Raw genomic sequence first — 20,483 nt, forward strand, 5'->3', positions numbered from 1 at the left:
TTGCAAGAAGTTAGTGAAATTTCTTTGCAGATTTTCTGGAGGTTGGAGAACAAGTCTTATGGGGAGCGGCTGATGAAAGTGGGACTGTTCAGTCTGGAGAATAGGAGGCCCGAGGGAGATTTTATTGCTCTCTACGACTCCCTGAAAGGAGATTGTAGTGAGGTGTAGTGAGGTCTTCTCCCAGGTAACTAGTGATAGGACAAGAGGTCATGGCTTTAAGTTGGTCAGGGGAGGTTCGGGTTGGATATCAGGAAAAAAATTCTTAGAAAGTAGCAAGGTACTGGAACAGTCTGCACAGGGCAGGGAAGTGGTAGGGTCACTGTCCCTGGAGGTGTTCAAAAAAAGGGCAGATGTCAAACTGAGTGCAGTGATTTAGTGGTGTGGTAGTGATGGGTTGATGGTTGGACTAGATGATCTTAGTGGTCTTTCCAACTTTAATGATTCTGTGATAATGGAAGCATAGTCACTCATTAGATTCTACCTAATGGCCTTCTTTGAAAAGGCTGACGAGTTTATTTTGAGAGTGAGGAATACTGACATATTGCCCATATAGCTGTCAAATTCAGAGCTACAATTTCCACTTTAGCTATATGGATGATATGTAGAGCTCCAGTAGAAATATGACGCTATAAGAAAAAGAGCTGTATCTGGACTAAAAGCCTGTGTTTTCTTCAACCTCATTACTTTATCTTCGTTTGGCATCATTCAGATCAGTCCAAAATATTTTAAGAGCATGTTTTGTGGCAATAGCATACAATCACATTGGTTTATACTTTTCACTCAAGAGGCTGAAGAAACATTAACCCTTCTGCAACCTGGGGTTGTGTCTTTTACTACCAAAGTTGGCACTGACTTTGCTGTATGAATTAATTACCCAATCCTCTTGCCTAGAAGTCTAACAAAGTTTGAGGCTACTTTGCTATGTTTTACAAAATACTTTACAATTAAGCTGACCCTTGCATACTTGCACTGAAAGTTTTAGCTGGACTAAAAATGCTTCTGTGTATCAGAGCTGCCTACAGCAGCATGGAATTCACAGAATTACTGGTTAGCAAAGCTCACATTTGGTGATTTAATCTGGATCCATGGCTTATTTCCTCTTTCTGTAATCAAGTTAGAAAGTGTCAGATGTTCTCACAAGATCTCAGTTTTTCTCAACTCTCAAATCCAATAAAAGCTTGCTGGTTTCAAGCCATGAAGTTTGGAAAGACGTGCCTAAACTAAAAAAGTGAACCAAATGAGTTGAAATGCTTGGAAAGCTTGTTGAAACGTGTGGTTCTCAAGTATCAAACCTATTTTTCTTCCCACTCATTTTACAAGCTTCTAGCCAAGACTATGATGGCCAGAAGCCTCTAAAGGAGGCCGTAATAGAGACAGGCAGACATTATTAACACTGTGGATTGAAGCTGTCACCTGAGGCACTTCCTAGCAAAGATTCTCAAGCCAAGAGCTCTGCCCCAGATGAAGTGCCTCTGACCTTTTGTTAATTAACAAATTAACTGGGAACAGATCTATTCCCACGACTGTGTAGTATTTCCAGCTCCCACATGCCTGCATGGAAACCTCAGCTTCATCTTCATCAGCCCAGGTCTGATGGGGCTGCCTGTCCAAGGAGTTGCTTCCTCAGAGATCAGCGAGTTCAAGGCCAGTGCAAGAAATTTCTGTGAGAAGGTCTGTAGGAGGTGAAAGACTTCTACATTTGTTAATTAGCTTTGCAGTGAGCAGTGTGTTTGCCAATTAAACCCATTTTGCACTCTCTGCAGGCTTTCAGACAGAAAAAATCCACCTGTATCTTGCCTTCCCAGCTTACTCTCCCTGACCAAATCTGATGCTGCCACATCATTCCACAGTGCCTCCTCTCATCTTTCTTCTTGTGTTCTTATGAGCTTAAAGCTTGTAAGTCAGAAGACTTTTCTCAGTTAACTATTTTGGTCATCAAATCTGACCGCCTGGATCTGATGGGGACCTTATCTTCTATTGGGCCTTATCTTCCTTCATCATCTCGTCCTAAACTGGACAGATCTGTCCCTACATACTCACTCGTAGGAGGTACCTCCATGGAGTGAAAGATTTTCAAGGTGATAGGGAGTTTTTCCTACTGTTAGAAACAGCCTTGTCCATCCTCCCTCCTTCCTCCTACCAGCACTGATGTGGGAATGAAGTTTCTGGCACTGCTTCTGAACTGCAGGTTGACTTCAGGTAAATCTTCTCACATTTTTTTCTTATCCTTTGTCTAATCTTTTGAGATTTTCAAAGTCTTTTGGGGCAGGGACTGTGATAATGTCTGAGCATAGCAGAACCATACTGAGCTTCATTATCACTGTGCAGTTCAAAGCCAGGTCAGATTCAGCACCTTTTCCAAACTGTGAGATGGTAAGAGCCAGACTCTTGCAATTAAATCAAATCAAGAGTTTAAGCATGCCTACAGACATGATATTCTCAGGGGAGCCTTCTTAACCTCCAGTACTACATACAGGAGTCTTGGGGTTGTTCTTTTTTGTTCTTTGATTGTTTGTGTGTGCCTCCATCATGTGCTAAGAATAATTGAAATGAAGCCATTGTTTTTTTGTATTAACTCCATCCTCTCTTCCCTTTCCTCGTTGGCAGCTCCATCCATCAGCTTCCCACACTGGTGAAACTGTTGTTGAGACCTCTAGTGAATCTGCTCTGTCGAAGAGCAGAAGCCGTGAAAACAGGAGGAAAAAATAACAGTTTAACATTGACCACAGCAGGGATGGAAGTGCTGTGCGTGAAGCATTTTCAGAGGCAGCTTGCTGAAGGGTAGGTGCTGAGGTTCGACTTTGAGGCTTGTTGAGTGAGAGCAGGCCTTCAAAACCACTGCACGCCATCAGTCATGCTGCCACCATCACTCTACATGGTGGTCCACACCAGCAGCAGGGCATCTCCTGTTTTGTGCTGCTGCCATGGATATAATTAATGTCATTAGGTTTCCCCGTAGAAAGAGGAGCTTATAAAACAAATTGCTTTTGGGAAATGAGGTCAAGCAAAGGATGATTCACATCCGGCTCATCAGAGTACCCTAATCTCTGAACTTGCTTCCTAAAGACAGCCGCTATATAATAAGACTTGCACGTGATTTAGTTGTGTGCGTGTGAATGGAGAGGTTTATTTTCAGTTAGGAAAGATGATGATTAGCTTGTTAATGTACGGTTCTTTCTGCATCACTGACTGTAGATAGTGCTGTGTTACCCATCCATGCAGGTGGTAGTATTTCTCCAGTGTTGGTATTTCCAGGTATTTGCATTTGAATTTTGGGGATCACTTTTCCTTGGAGGTGTGAAAGTTGCCTCTGGAAACGCGTGCATCTGGAGGTCTGCTACGTCTCTCTGTTTGCATCAGAATTCTCTCATTTCCTTCCAGAAAATTGTTGGCTGTCACCTCTACCTTCTCTGCTGTCTGGTTTCTGTCTTGCATGGCTGACTTGTATAACGTTTTTATTTCTCCTCTCCACTCAGCTCTGCTTCTCTCTCATAAAAACATTCATGCAGTTTTTACTCTCTTGGAAAGAAGGAGTGAGCTGCTTCCAGACAGGGAATGTGCTTTGGTGCTTCGTGCTATCTTTCTGCATCCACCCAAAAATGAGCAGAAGGCTGGCACTGCACCTGCATTTCAGGAATAGGTAGATGGGATGAAGACTACAGCAGAAAGCAAATGGGTATTAAGATTGGTTGGGTGGTTTCTCTGCCTGTCTCCTTGCTGATCCTATCCTGAGCAGAGTGTTGTGGCAAAGGCACTGCTAAGTGACCTACTGGCACACCATTTCAAGGCCCATCACTTGGACTTGCACAAGTGTCCGGTGGCTACTCACAGACAATTCTTGCAGCCACAGCAATTGTAGGAGTTATATTTGGCAGCTCACTGCTTGGAGGAGTAGCGTATACCCCAGTGCTTTCCACATGGTCTATTTGTTCTGCTCAGCATAGCTTTTGCTGCAGGTTATACAGCTGTCAGTGTACCTGTGCTGTTGTGTGTGTGACAAGCTGCAGCCACAGATTTGGTTTGCAGAACTGATGTGCCATGATAGATGTTCCTGGCTCTTTCAGACTGATTCAAAAAAAAAAAATCACCCACCTGGTCCTCTTCTTCCTCACTGCTGCCTGTTTTTTTTTCTGTCAGTACAAGCACTGTTTATTCCATGATGGCCATGTGAAATTTAGGTGTAGTGTACCACTGGGGAACCATGGCTGATGAATGCTGCAACTGTGCCCTGCACTGTGCTGCAGTCAGGTTGGATATTAAGAAGAACTTCTCTGATAGGGTGGTCGGGCATTGGCACAGGTTGCCCTGGGAGGTGGTGTAGTCACTTTCCCTGGAGATGTTAAAGAACAGTGTATATGTGGCACTGAGGGACATGGTTTAGTGGGCAATACTGATGGCAGGTGGATGGTTGTACCAGATGATCTTGGAGGTCTTTTCCAATCTTAGCTATTCTGCATGCAATTCCATTAAGCTCCTAATGATCAGGGTTTCTTTTCCCTGCTCCCTGTTCTCCCTCTGTGCCACAAAATGAACCTGACTGCATACTTGCCACCATCTCAGAACAGTCTGTGTTTGCTTCCGCTGTCTGCCGTGAAGTGGCAAGAATCCCCATGGATTATTTTCCTCGGTTCAGCAGCATTTGGGGCCATGCTGTCTACATGAAAATATATTTTTAAATGGAGATTTAGTAGGCAAAGATGACTCATGAGAATTTCCAGTTTGGTCTGACTTTATTGGAGTCAAAGGTCCTGTAATGCATCAGAGATGTTACGGAGTCTCCATCCTTGGAAATATTCAAAAGACATTTTGATGCAGTCATGGACAACTGACTCTAGGTAACCCTGCTCAGGGAGGATCCAACCACTATTATTCTTTAATTCTGTGATCTGATAGACCATGCAGCTTGATCTCCTCTTTGTAAAACAAAGTACCATGCATGTACGTTTTATATGCCTCTTTCCACACACTTCTCCAAGGTGTGGGACTACAACATATTTCTAATCCCATACAGAATCCTCTAGTCACACAAGAAATCACAATTTTTATATCATTAGAATCTTTGTGTGCATCATAATTATTTTCATAACAAAAAAAAAAAACAAAACAACAATTATGCTATAGAATACAGTCTTGCAAAGTAATATGGTTGTCAGTTCCCAGTGAACTACTACTGACTGAGTTGACACCACCTTAACTTCTTTGCTGTCTTCATGACCTTTGGGATAACAGTCAGACACAGGTTGCTGTTTGTTACAGAACTGAGTGATGTCTCAGAACCATCCTCTTTCAGTCGTCTCTCTGATTTGTGCACTGCAGGCATCAGACCTGGCCCATTGACTAGTGTTGGGATAAACTCTGCATTTTCAGCTGTTCTGAGAAGCATGTAACGTGGAAGCAACTTTTTGGGAGAGGGCTGTGATCAGTGCTGTGTGGAGATGGAGAGACTTCTTGAAACACGATTTATTTAACATGCGAAGCAAAACATGAGAGCAAAACATGAGAGGAAAACAGCAAGCAGCTGATAAGCATCTGTAATTTAAACATCAGACTTGTTTGATGGACTGTGCTCCCAATGACAGGAGCAGAACAACCCCAATTTATGTGTTTTAATTAATGCAGGCGATCTGGAGGCACAGCCTGCTCTCAGTAGGCATCCCTCAGTAGGACTTTTTCTTGGAAGTGCTTTCCCCAAGCCGTAGGCCTGCTGTGTTCATCTGAGCCCTGTGACCATATGTTGCACTGGCTTTTGTCAGGGGACCCAGCTGTGCAGCCTTTCGTTTGTCACAGAATGCCTTTAGCTTCTTCAGCTTCGGCATCCAAGCAGCCTGAGAGCATGCTGCCGCAGGAGCAACTCAGTAAACAGAACTATTTATCCCTAGCAGTATTGTAGCCCTGGCACTGCTGCCCGGAGAGCAGGATGGTGCCTCATCCCTGGTGGATCCAAAGGCCATGGATGAGGCCCTGGGCAACCTGAGCTGGTGGTGGGCACCCAGCCTGTGGCAGGGGTTGGGGCTGGATGGGCTTTAAGGTCCCCTCCAACCTTATCCATTCTATGTCTTTCACTCTGTCACAAGTGAAAGCCCACTCCATTGGTGGAAAATGAAAATCAGTAGTAAGATGCTTCATTTCAGCTTGTTACCACTGCATTAATTGAAACGCTCCACTGATTACTTTTTTTTTTTTCCTATCTTTCTTCAGAACACCTTCAGAGCTTCATCTGCTTTCAAAATGGCCACTGAGAACAATTTTCATATGTCGGCTTTGGATAAATTATAAGCCCCACTTAAACCCATTCAGTAATCATCTGAGTAATGGTGCAGTGCTTATATATTTCTCCTTATTCTCCAGCGTCTTGAGCATTATTAATCTTTTTAACAGCCTGAAATTACAGATAGCCACCAGAAATTTTTATCTAGACCATCTTAGGGCATATTTTGATTACTGGGGAAACAAAAAGAAAAAGAAGGAACTGTATTGGAGCTGCCAAACTCCTCAGAAAATCTGTTCCCATGAGATTTCCCAACTTTTTGGTCCAGGTTCAGTTCTCAGTTCTTTTCCATATTTTCACTTAGGTAACAAGCACTGGAAAACAGTCCACTGGGAAATCGTGTGAGAGTGGGTACATGTGACAGATCTTTCTGCAACTTGTCATGCCACGAATAGCAGAGCAACAGCCTTTCAGCACTCAACCATGTCACTGCCTGTATCACTTTGATGGAACTGGGGTGAGTGCCTGCTTGTGGAAACAAGGAAAATGTTAACCAGCTCTTGTTGTCTCAAGAAAAAGGTTGGTTTGTGCTTCACTGAGAGTTTGCATAGCGTCTTAATTTAATTGTCCTCCTGTTACTGCAGTTCCTGCTCTTGTTGCTCTGTGCTGACATGTCAGGTTTGCATTCAGCACTGCTTAGAAGACCATGTTGTAAACATTCTCCCTTTACATTAAGCAGTATACAAAGGTACACAAAAATTCAGCAACTTCAAACCCGTGACATTTGCAGTCTAAAGATGTGAATGAGAGGAGGGGAGGCAGAAAAGAAAGGATCGTCCGGCTCACAAGTTGTGTAGTGGTGTTGCTCAAAATAGCACCTCTTGACTCATGAATCAGTGGTTATCTTCAGAGTTAAATGCCTTTGAGTCATGTGCTGTTCCTACAGCAGGTTGCTCCAAATACAAGACCAGGCAAGCTTCTTGTTTATGGTATTTTCCTGGTGTGGAATCTGTCACCCTGCAGTCACTGGGGAAGACTGAGTGTGAGGTGATAAAACTGCCCTCTGCGTGCAATTCGGATGCAATGCACACAACCTATGGGCTCAGGGTGGGACTCCCCATAGTTTCTTCCTAGCAGAAAATACTTGTGGTGTCAGTTGGAAAAGTACATTTCTTCTCCTTTACACAGCTGTATCAAAGACTACAGATATAGGCAATGAAAATCTCAGGACACCTGCACCATGCCTTAGCTCTGCTCTTCCATCTTCCTGTTGTTGCCTGTCCACGTTTAAACTAAGCCCACTGACCAGGTTTGAATTTGGATTGGATGCTTGCTGCATCACATAGCTTGTGCTGGCTGCAGCCGTTCTGTCCCGAGAGGCAAAGTGCAAATCTGGACACTTGCCTGTGTCTGAATTTCCTTGGCTGGCAATTCCCTTGGCTCCTGGCTGACAGAAGTCAGTTTGTGAGCCAACAAGTTGTCAAGTTTGAGAAGAGCAGATTCAATATGGGCTTGAAACCCAAGAGGGTATGACAGTATAGCTATGGGATGTCTCACCACTTCCCTCTGCCTTCCAGAGCACAGAAACCATGGTTATGCCTGAGCAGAACAGATCTGATCCTGCAGCTAACTTCACATCACCGTGAAGTTTCCTCTCATCATACACAGCTGCTCACAGCTGTCCCAGTGTGGTTATATACAGTTTCATTTTTATTGCTTTGGGGAAAACTTGGGCTTTCAGACCCTAACAAGCTATTTGCTTCCCCTTCCCTGTCTCTTCCCACAGCTGACCTCCATGTCCAGCCGTGCAGGCATTTTCTGGTTGCAGTGCCCCTAAGCAGTGCCAGCAGGTGCTGTTCCAGCCTCTCCTGCTGCTCTGTAATTAACAGCCCCAAACATGGAGCGGTGGCTGATCCTGTGACATTTTTTGCTAAGGCTTTTATTAATTTGACGCTGGTTTTCATAGCAACTCACCAGGGAGCTGTAACAAACATTCAGCTGTACCTGGCATCAGCTGGTGGGTTTACCTGCTCCAAAGGCTGTACCGAGTGCCCGAGGCGAGCTGAGGTCTGAATCCTGGGAAACTGGATGAAAAAGCTGGAGGATTGAAGTGGAAATGTCGCAAATGAAAAGAAGGATTTATGTCATCTTGGGCTCTTTTTTCAAGGTCTATCAAAACTCCTACAGGCACTGGGAAGACTTGTAGCATCTTTGTGCTCAGTTGTACTGAGTTATAGAATTGTTTGAAATGGAAGGGACCTTTAAAGATCATCTAGTCCAAATCCCCTGCAATGAACATGGGCTTCAACAACTGGATCAGATTTTTTCCTCTTCTGAAGTAAGCTTTTCTATTGTCTCAGTGAAAAACTGTTCTGAGTGCCCTTGTGGTCCCTTCATCCTGCTGTGCCCATTGCTGGCATGAGCAGATCCTTACACAGAAATGTGTGAACTCCTCAAGTTGTTTTTGCTTGGTCAGACACTGTGATAATGGCAATAATATATACAAGTTTAGTGTTACTTTTTATGTGTAGGCTTAGGCTCATGGTTTCATACAATATTTTGCCTTATCTTGATGCAATTCAGTGGCAGTGTTTATCTCACATAAAATCTGTCTTGATGGGGAAAATTCTTCTTTTAAAAAAATTGAAATGCTTTGTTGGAATACTTTTGCATTTACAGGTTGTATTTTTACCCCAAACTGCAGCCAGGATCTACTCCAATTAAAGGACTCCGTCCTCCCCAGATTGAATCCTCACCCCTAGATAATTTGCAGCCTCTTCCATGTTTTCTCGCTTTGTCGCCCCATTTGCAAGCACTTCCCTCATCTGTTTCCATTTCTGTGTGGAACACAAAGGCCCATCTATTGTTTCCTTGTTTTATTGTTTGCCACCTTTGTCTGATGTAACTGGAAAATATCACAGACGTCACTTCGTTTCCTGCCAGAAATCAGGCTGCCTCCTACCTGTCTTTGCAGCCTTGCCTACAGATACTAAAAGAAATGCTGTTTTAATCCTTTATAGCTGCTGGTTTTCTGGAAACTATTAGTCCAGAGGGGACATTTAGGAACCCCAGAGTTCCCTTCCAGACAGTTCCTGACAAGTCCCCTTGGACAGTCAATGGCACATGTTGCTCTGCTCTTATTCAACATGAAGGCATCCTTCAGTGCTAGCTGGAGGCTCAGCGTTGTACAGTATGAGGCTCTGTCCACCAGTCGATATTGTACAGCAGTCACCAATTTATTCCACACCTTCCTTGGATGGCTCATTTCTCCCACCCACCTTCTCAAGTTGGCTTTATGATATTCATTGCAGTATCCATGTTTTTAGCTTTTCTTGGCCGGTACCTTGGTTCTTTGCCTGGAGATTTCTCTCCCAAGCAAAAATTAAACCTATAATTCCTTTAGCCTCAGGACTTTGCTCAGTGGTTCTCATCCTCTGATTCTTGAATATAACGCTAACGGTTTATGAAAAAAAAAACAGCGTTAGGATGAGAGGTAATGGCCTTAAGATGTACCAGGGAAGGTTCAGATTGGATATTAGGAAAAATTTATTTTCAGGAAGAATGGATGCATTGGAACAGGCTGCTAGGAGGGGTGGAATTACTGTGCCTGAGAGTATTCAAGAACTGTGGAGAAGTGGTACTGTGTGACATGGTCAGAAAGGTCACAGGGATGAGTTGATGGTTGGACTAAATGGTCGTAGTGGACTTTCCAACCTTAATGATTCTTTGATTGATTCTACTGCTTTCAATGGACGTTTAGGTAACATACCATGCCAGTGGTCATCATGTGTTTAAAAAGCACTGAAACTCTTAATACTGCTTTTAGAGATTTAACTTTTGTACATCCTGTATCTTTATTATTCCTTAATATATTTAAGTTGATTAGCTTTCAAGAGAATTTAATCAGTCGGATGTAAGGTCTTACTAAAGCTACCATGAAACAGCATGCAGTTGAGACAGGAGTTTCTTTCTCTCTCATACCCTGTTTCCTATGGGAACAACACATACGATGATGTGTGCCTGTCAGCAGCAAGTGTGGCTGTAGTTTGCAGTTGTCTCCAGCTCATGTACCAACACCCACTGCTAATTCTAGTGAGCAGGTGAACAGCTTATGCTCCTATTCATCCTCCTCTTCTGCAGACTAAACAATCCCATTCCCTCAGCCGCCCCCCATAAGACTTGTGCCCCAGACCCAACACCAGCTATGTCTCTAGTTGCTTCCATATGCAGCAAGGTATAATTTGAGGAGCTGCATCTTGCACTCATTTGCAAAGTGTAAATAATTTTTAGGTGTAGGTAAGTCTGTGATATAGGAAAGGGCAAAGAACATCCAGACACCATGAAGCTGCAATGTGCAAAGCATGCAGCAATGCTGCTTCACAGCTGCAGGCAGAGAGAGGTAGTCAGCCGTGCAAACAACAGCTGCATTGCCAAGGAACAAAATTACAGAGCCAGATGTTCTTCTTGGAAGTACATTGCACTGAACTTGGCAGATGAAGGCTGTAGCTGCCAAATACATCTCTTATTTGGTCATAGGTAATGATCCCTCTATCAGGGAATGCAGAGATTAAAAAAAAAAAAAGAAAGAAAGAAAAGACCACACTGAAAATCCTCATCAAAACATTATACTTGAAACATTAACTTTCCCTTGATCAAAAAGATCCAGGAGCTCCATGGCAACCTTCTCATCTCATTTGAAGGATGATGCTGTTTACTACCAGGCATGAAGTGAGAAACTTGCAGTGACAGATGCCAAGCACTTTCAAGGTATTTGTTACTGAAAGGTGACAAAGAGGCTGAGATGGTTTTATAGCTACCACAGTTGTTTGTGGGTGCTGCTGTAATTCTCAGCTAAGGCTGCAAGTGAAAAGGAGAACTTCTGGTTCTGTCTCTGTAGTAAACACCAGGAGTTGGGGTTTCTGAGGATACGTCTATGCTGAAGTCACGTCTGTGGGTAGAGCCAGACCTGGCCTAGCTGAAGAACAGCAGCTCTGAGTGACAGACATGCTGTGGCTTTATGGAACATCCAGCAGATCACTGCTCATGTATCTGTCTTCACTGGAAAATTTAAAGCCTGATGTTGCCCATATAGCTTTCTAGAACTAATGTTGCTGGGGTTTGTGGTAATCTGTAATGGTAACATGGAGAAATAAAGGTCCAAATTCATGCCAGCTAGTGGGACACTATTCATACAGAATCATAGAATTGTTAGACTAGGAAGGGACTCTTAAAGGCCGTCTGGTCCAACCCCCCTGCAATGCACAGGGACACCCACAGCTTTATCAGGTGCTCAGATCCCCATCCAGCCTGACCTTGGGTGTCTGCAGGGTCAGGGCATCTACCACGTCTCTGGGCAGCCCATGCCAGTGATCACCACTTGCACTGAAAAAAATTCTTCCTTATACCCCATCTAAATCTCCCCTCTTTCAGTTTGAAATCATTTCCCCTTGTCCTATCAAAACAGACCCTATTCATGAGTCAAACCCTTCCCTGCAGCTCCCCTGTAGGTACTGAAAGGCTGTTATTTGGTCTTCCCAAATCCTTCTCTTCTCCATTTGATCCTTCTCTCCTGGAAATCTCAAGTTGCAAACCCAAATCTTTTTTTAGAATACCTTGAAGTAACAAAGAAAATAACAGCAGCACAAACCCCTCTGACAAATAAATCTGTCAGTAAGGAACTTACCCCTAGAAATGCTTTGGCCATATATTCCCCATGTGTGATATTAAACTCACTCCTGCACCATCAACAAATCTAAATTTCGATATCTCAGGGATTGCAACAGAGCTTGGAAAATCCACAGATCTCAATTGGAACGTGCAGCTCGCTATGAAGGACCTCTTTGTCTCTGTCACACCCAGTTTACAGTTTCCCCCCTCTCCATCGATCTGCAGCTGGGAGAGGAAAAAGTTCTGCTTAAAATACAGATTTGCAGGGAGAAGTCCTGCACTGCTGTTATCTTCCAGCGGCTCGGGGACAATAAGCGTCTCTCCCCACCTAGTGGTCACTGGGAGATTTTAATGGAGCGGTGGCGTAAAGCAGGGCATTTCCAGCACTGCGAGGGATGCATCTTGCTTTTTTTCCATGCCAGTACTGGGAAGAGATGATTGTTCTTTCTTTTGTGTCCAGCCGAGGTGAAAGCAGACAGGAGGAATTCTACAGGATCCCTTTGTTTCTAATAGGCTCATCAAAACATAAAGAGGGTAAGAAGCTGAACTGATGCTAGGAAAAGGTTGTAAGAAATGATGGAGTAATGGATGCTCGTGTTTCTTTACTCCGTAATCTACCTGTTGTGGGTTTTGCAGTGAGTGAAAACAAATTTTATATGTGACCAGGACAGAAATGTCTTCATGACTCAAATGTTTGGCCTGGTGATGGTAATCCCTTCTGCAAGCTGTGCAGAGTTGCGCGAGGAGAGAAGAATATAGAATTAAAATGCTTATGTCTGTTAAGCAAAGTTGGTACTTTTCTAAATTTGAATAAAGAAGCAAAGAGAGTAAACTGTGAAAGCAAATAGAGTTGTGTGAATTATTCCCATGCCTGTGCTCGAAGGTGTTATTGGTAACATTGAAGAAGCATGCATGGAGCAAAACAGTTTCACATGAGACATTCCACTGCTTTCCGCTTGACTATTCGTACAGAGCTCACATGGCTGTTACATGGGGAATGGTCTTTCTGGGGAAGGCAGTGCTTCATTTAATACTCCCTTTTTAGAGCAAGGCTACACCTCGAGGGCTGTGTTCAGTTTTGAGCCCCTTGCTACAAGAATGACATTGAGTTCCCTGGAGCAGAAAAGGGCAACAAAGCTGGTGAGGGTCTGGAGCACAGTGGGGATTGTTCAAGAACCATGGAGATGTGGCAGTGAGGGATGTGGTCAGTGGGCATAGTGGGGGGGTGGGCTGGAGGTTGGACGGGGTGACTCTTTTCCAGCCTCAATGATTCTATGAGACATGGTGAACAGAGCAACCAGGTGTGTCTGCAGCCCCAGCAGTGCCTCAGGCTGCTGACGTACGGCTCAGCCTCGGGGCTAGAGCTCATCATCTTTTCCATTTAAGCATTATTATTCTGTAACTTTGAAATGAGGATAATGATATTTATCTTTCTGTGAACAATGCTTGGAAAATCAAAGACTAAATATAGCAATTAAAGACTATACTTGCATCAGAAGTGCTGTCTGAGGCTTGTTGTCTGCAGGAGTTCTGGGTTGCTTTCCCTCTTCTAGGCTGTGTCCTGCTAGGGGACAGGAACAGGGACTCACGTCATGCTGTTGCTGCTTCCTCCAGTGAAGGAATTTAATGGAAGACTCCTACAGGAAATCCCTGTAGCTTATGGCTGTTTTTGTTGTTGTTGTTGTTGTTGTTGTTTTTTCTTCTTCTGTTTTTTTGTTTTGTTTTGTTTTGTTTTTGTTTTGTTTTCTTGGTTGTGAATGCCCTGTCCCCGGAAGTGTTCAAGGTGTTCAAGGCCAGGTTGGATGGGGCCCTGGACAGCCTGGTCTAGTAATACATATGGAGGTTGGTGGCCCTGCATGTGGCGGGAGGGTTGGAGCTTCATGGTCCTTGAAATCCCTTCCAACCCAAGCCATTCTACAATTCTATGATTCTATGACTGACCTGAGCCAAAAGGAGCTACTTTGCCTGGGGCAGGGGTGGCTCAGGAGGGACCAGCAATTCTAGCAGAGCTTTGTGCAGGGAGCTTCACTGTGTCCTGCATCCTGTGATATCTGCCAGCTCCACCAAAAACCCCGGGTACCTGCTCCCTTGCGGATGAGCAATCCCCTCCTGTACACCCCTCTCAAGGAATAAGGGATGACTCATGTCCTCTGAGATTCCTTATATTTTCTCCAGATAAACCAACCAAGCAAGAAGCTGATCTAATAAATCCTTTTAACTGAGATTTGAACTGCTCTGGGCTTCATGCTGGAGAGGAGATGGATGTTTCCCCTGGTAGAAAATGGGTTCCCATTGCTGTGAGTTTTTCCAGTGGACATCTGCATCTATCTGACAGAGTTTATTTTTAATAAAACCCTAAACTAGAAAGGGAATCTGAAATCCATTTGGCACCATGGGAAGGGATTAAATTGTCCTATAGATCAAATGAGGAGGAGAAAGAAGTATGGCATTGGATCCCCATGTGCAACTGTCTTTCTGCAAGAAGTACAGTGGGATGATTCTGGTGTGCAAGAAGTACAAGTTAAATTTCTTCCTTGTCTCAAACCTAATTATTATTTTCTCTACTCTATAGAGACCTTTCATACTCTATCTTACACTGGTACAATAAAACAGACGGAGAGAGATGTGTATCTTCCCTCCAGCTCCTTATCAGTACCTTTGCACAATAAATAACAGGAAAACAGAGCTTGCTTGTCAGTGTTACCAACTGCCCTTGCTTTCTCTAAACATACAGTCACACATATTTTAGTCTGTTTTGTTGCTGACTTCTTCGAAATAAATAACATGGGATGGGGCTGTGAACACACAGTCTCACTTAAGATCTTAAATCACAGATTCATAGAATGGCTTAGGTTGGTGAGGACCTTAAAGATCACCTAGTTCTAATCACCCTGCCATGGGCAGGGTTGCCAACCACCAGATCAAGCTGCCTAGGATCTCATCCAACATGGCCTTGGACATCTCGTGTGTGGGGCATTCACAACCTCTCTGTGCAGCTTGTTTCAGCACTTCAACTTAAATAAAGATTGCTAAATAAGGTCTTAGTAACAGTCAAACACAGCCTTCTTGCTTGAGGTCATCTGCTTTTTCCTGGAGTTTTACTTTCCATCATTAACATATGCGTAATGAAAACAGCGATTGCAATTGAGCACAATGGACCCTTCAGGATCCCCAAAGCAATATGCTGTCAGTTTGAGGGCAAACTGTTGGGATGTGCTTTTGTGGGCAGGTGCCCATGGAAACCAGGTTTTCCCAGCTTGTCATGATTGAAGTTAAGATATCCAACTTTCACTCCTCCTCCTTTCTCAGTGATATTGCCAGAGAGGGAAATGAGTTTGGATTTGGTACAGTGTGTTCCTGATGCATGCATTCTGGCTTTTTTTAATCTCTTTACTTTCCTCTTGCTGTTTATAAAAAGATTGTTTAATAATTTGCTCTAGTCTCTTTCCAGACTGACAGTTTCATGGTTCCCCAGATTCTCATTTTCCACCTTTAAACTGGAGAGGTACTCTGTTTACCCTTTTGCTATGCAGCACAAGTGATTTCACATGAAGAAGAAGCAAGATGATATTGCGTTATGACAACAATTCTGAGTCATTGTGAGGACTAGTCAAGAAAACAACAGTGATGGGAAATGAGTGTGTCAAATACTTTGGGAGTTTGGCTTCTGGTATTTTGGTGTTCTGGTATTTAGTGCACAATTCTTCACCTCCACCTTTCCACCTCCTGATTTTAACTTTTCCAGCATGCAAGGATTGCCTGAATATATGTATACCATGCAGCTTCACTCATATCCACATTAATCCCCCATGTTCAAAACTAGGAAAGAAGCCCATACTTTAATAAAAGATGAATCATCTTCCCAAGCAGCTTATTGGAAAGAAATTTCTATTTTTTCTCTGACATTGTGTTATTGACTTGTTTTAGTGGATTTGGTACTGGGACACAACACTTCTATAAACTTGTTCAATAAGCTATGTTAGGCACAAATATCCCTCAAGAAAAGTATATTTTTCTTGCTGCTGATAACTATATCCTTCTGTTATTATTCAGAGCACGAGACAACAAAACAAGAGGAGAGTCCAAAAGATACCTGGATCCTTAATAATTGTATTAATAATATGGTAAATAATTATATAAATATATCATTTTCCCTTTTTCTGTCTTTGTGTTTATGGGACACAATGTTTAAATCCAAGTGCATAAATGTTTACAGTGTTTGTTTCTCACAGCTTAGAAAATTAAAGTTCTGGGAGATCCCATCGTTCCCGAGGTAGTTAATTTCAGATCTAATACTCTGATATGTAACATCACATGAAATATTCACTCATTTAACACTGAGCAGGCATTGTGATGGTACTGCAGTTGTTCTTGAGTAGCAGAAGAATGTTTCCCTTCTTACAGTGCAGAATTGTGGCTCACACCTCACCCCTTGCTATGACATCTAGGTCCTTTGCATGGGCATACAGGACAAATCAGCACGTTGAAGAAACAAAGGGATGACTGAGTTGCTGGAAATGAGGACATGGTTAAGTGTCTGTGGGATCAATACCTTAATTAGACATTGTCTCCTCCTCTCCTTCACACCATGAGATTTTGGTCACTTTCTCTGGCAGTAATTATCTTCCTTTACACACTGCATTTCTGCAGTGCTTTTCCGTGGTACAGAACAAAGCATTTAAAAACAAGAATTATTTTTTTTTCCCCATTACTAAAGCAGCTTCATCATATTCCCAAGTCAAATATCTCAACTATTTAAAGCAGATCTCTTCTTCATTCCTTCAGTATTTTGTCAGCAGAAATTAAGTTGGCAGAGAAATGTGATGACCACATAGTCCACTTTCCATATTTCCATTCCTGAGAGCTCTCAGTCAAGTGTCTGCTATTGAGCAGTGACTGCAGCCAAGAGTAGAGAGTGCTGGAGATGCTAAAAGGGAGTTTTGTGGGACTCATGTTCTCCTTTAAAAATCACTTAATGGGGAAGATTTGACTGCTGGGTCACTAGAAAGACAAGTCCTCCAGAAAAACCAATCTGCATACTGGTGTGCCAAACATAAATGGATGGAGAGCAGCTGGGAAATGAACATACACATTGGATCATGGAGAGGTGACTGAAGTGTAAGCCCAGAAAAAAATTCATCCACTGCTTTATGCATACATTAAAGCTGCAGTCTAGTCCTTGGCCAAGGATGGAAATCCATCAGGCTGCTCCCAAGGCTCCTTTCTGGGGCTAAAAATGCTTGAATTTGTTTGGTATCCCTTGAAGACTAAGAGGCAGCGCCAGATAGGATAACAATTAAAATAGGATACATTCAAATGCTGACAGGGTGGTGTCTGAGACAGAATGTGTTTAAAAAGAGGAAATGAGAAATACATCTAAAAAAAAGAATGGATATTGGCTGAAGACTCGAGGAAGAGGACTAAACTGGCCCAGCACTGGGTGCTGTTTCACTGCCTTCTTTTGTGTTCACTGAGATGAATTTGGCTCAAATTACATAAATGACAAAACAGATCAGAAGATAATTATCTATGTTATTTGGACAGAACCTTGCTCCTGGTGGTTGCTGTTCACAGCTAAGGCTCAAGAGTGGTTTCATAATACAACTACCAAAGACTAATAATGCAGGTGAATTGTTTTGCACCTCGTGTAGAGGAATATTGTAAAACCTCTAACAATGTAGCTGGTAAATCTATGTTCATTTTAAAGTTCCAGATGGTTTTAGCATTAACTCTGATTTTCTGAACAAAACTGCCTCCAATGCAACATCATCAGAACATCTGAGTTTGAATTGTGGTTGTCACTTGTGATGACCAGGGCAGGCAGTTTCCTCTACTGTTGCAAAAAATGTGATTTACAATTTTGTACTGTGCACCAGGAGCAGCAAAATGAGAGTGCAAATTAAGTCAGGAAGAGGCAGTCCTGGGTGCTGTATGAGGATGGGGCCCAGATTTTGTTAACTGCTTTGCACTGAAGGAAACTATCAGCTTTGCAGTGAAACTGCTGCTTTGCATGTTATTTGGCAAGTCTCCCAACAGTTCCTACAAATGAACTAAACTCTTGACACTGTCTGTCCAATGATGATTGTGCACTGGGATTTTCTGCTCTCAGTCCCCGTTTTCTACATGCACTTCATATTCTTGGCTGATGCCTGGGGTCTTGGTAGGATTGAAGGTGAACTTCCTTTCAGCTTAGTGAGTTTGGAAAGATAGTTCCCATGGGAAGTGGGGCGGTGAGCAGAAAAGATGAGACTGCAGAGCAGCATGCCCTCATCTTCCTTCTTCAAGGCTTTCTCAGGTGTTCAGTGGGATAGGGAAAATTCTCATCTAGCCTTTCAAGAACCTAGTATTTTTCATCATTCAAGCTCTTCTCCAGCACCTAGCATTGTGTGTGTGTGTGTGTGTATTACACACATCCAGGAAAGGGCTTTCAACAGATTTCCTGGTCCTCTTGTTTATGGACCCCAAACCTTTCCCACAAAAGAAGGCTTTAGTGGAAACTTTCCTTTGCAAAATTCCTGAATGCCTCTTTGCCTTTCTGACATCAGTTTACAGGAAAGCACTGCATGACCCTTTGTAATATTAGGAAGTAGTGCTGAATAATATGAATGACTTGTGTGTTACTTTAATTTCTAACCTCGGCTGAAAAATGGCACAAATGATTGCATGGAGACCAATAAATTGCTATGGTGGGGCAGAACGGCATGAAGAGGTCAGAGATTTCAAAACCCGAGCTGTAATGGCCAAAAATTAAAACCTCAGGTGGAAAAACAACAGAAATTTCCCAACGGTGCATTGTACCACGCTTTTGAAAAATGCATCTGAGGAGAGTCAAAATCCCATTAATGAGAGTTGTTGAAACATGGCTGAAGGAACCTCACTGAGCAGCACCCACCCTGTACATAGGTCCATGGCTCATGGCTGTTGCAAGTGCATCTGATTTTGTTCTTGAACAATGACTGCTGAACATCTTAATCATTACTTAATTCAGGTTATTGTTAAATGATTTCTTCTCTGTCTTTTCTCCAGGGAAATGTTAAATTATTCTTTTTTTTTTTTTTTTTGTCCCATCTGTCTATGGTGTTTTTCTCTTCCTGGAAGAAATCCAAGCTTTGTAATTAAGGCACTGGGAACAGTAAGAAGTTTGATCAGTGGATAAAACATAATTATAGTAGATCTGTGACTCTCACTGCAGTAAATATTTTAACACCTTGGGCCAAATCCTCCATTAACATAAGCAGAGTTACTGGAGATCAAACTGTCTTACATCAACTGGGAATTTGTGTAAAACTGCACAGACTACTCCAAGCTGGTTGTGTGGGAAAACATAAAAAAAACCCTAGTAATTACCTTAGTAAGATGATGAAGTTGCAACACTCTGTGCCCAAGAGGCTGTTCAGATGAAATATGCTGGATTTTTTTTTTTTTTTCCTTTTTGTTTGGCTTGGTCACTTTTTTTGTTTGGTTGGTTTGTTTTGGTTGTGCTTTTGTTTTTATTTCACATCCTGTGACACACATTTGTGATTTTTTTCCCCCTGACTCTTTTTGAAGATCCTGAAATAGAATTATGTCTGAATGGGTAATGTTTTCAAAACGAATCTCTTTTATTGCAGTGTTGATTATGCTCTGTTTTGAAGTTCAGTTGCGTATATTAATTAGGCAACCGCTGTAACTTATACCTTAATTGTTGGGCTCAGGTGAGGTTATGTGACACAAAAATTGCAGAGATTGTCTTGGAGAATAGCACCAAATTGACTGAATAATTCCTAAATCCCACTGTTTCTGGATATCTTATTAATCTCCTGCTGAAGTCCAGATCCTATTTCCATGCCATAGCTAGGAGCAATCATAATTTCTGGCCTTCCTGACCCATGGAAATGCTGTAATGGGATATCAGCCATGTCTCCAAAGGTTCTGCCTGGCTGTGGGCCTTGGGACAGCTTGACTTTAAGTGTTACTCACTGGACCTGCAGAGTATCAGATGTTGTCCTGCTGACTCCTCATCCCTCTGGGGTGGATTGAAGGCTATAGAGGGACATGCAGGAAAACCGTGTGCCACAGACATGGGAAAAGAAGAAATTCTGGGTGGAACAACCCCAGGCAATGTTATGGAAAATTGCCAAGGAGACTGTACGGATGAACCATAACACAGCTTGAGAATCTGTCCCTCCCCAGGCTGTGTTGACAGTCCTTTCAGCTAGTCAAGACTTACTTCCTAAAGAGTTTCAAGATGTTCCTGCTGAACAAATAAAGAACTTGGTGGGAAGATGAACCACGTGGCTGTGCCAGACCTCTCCCTGCTGCTGTTGCCAGGTGAAGGGACATAAATGTTTTCATAACTGGAATCTTTGCTGCAATAAGTGAGCTGAACAATCAGCTTTCTGCCTTGTCACAGGTGGATTATGGGGCTCAGGATCGTGCTCAAAGGTAGTGATAAGATCTTATAGAGAAATGAGTGTTTAACCCATTGGAGAAGCAACTTCTTTCCATTCGTCTTCAAGCAGTCATCAAGCAGTCATTTGAAGAAATGACCTGCTGGATATTTTGGGGAGTGCATCTCTCTCCGCAGGAATTGTTCAGAAACCAGAAGGAAACAAAACCAAGACAAAAA

The sequence above is a fragment of the Meleagris gallopavo genome, chromosome 5 (assembly GCF_000146605.3).
Source record: "Meleagris gallopavo isolate NT-WF06-2002-E0010 breed Aviagen turkey brand Nicholas breeding stock chromosome 5, Turkey_5.1, whole genome shotgun sequence".
NCBI lineage: Eukaryota > Metazoa > Chordata > Aves > Galliformes > Phasianidae > Meleagris > Meleagris gallopavo.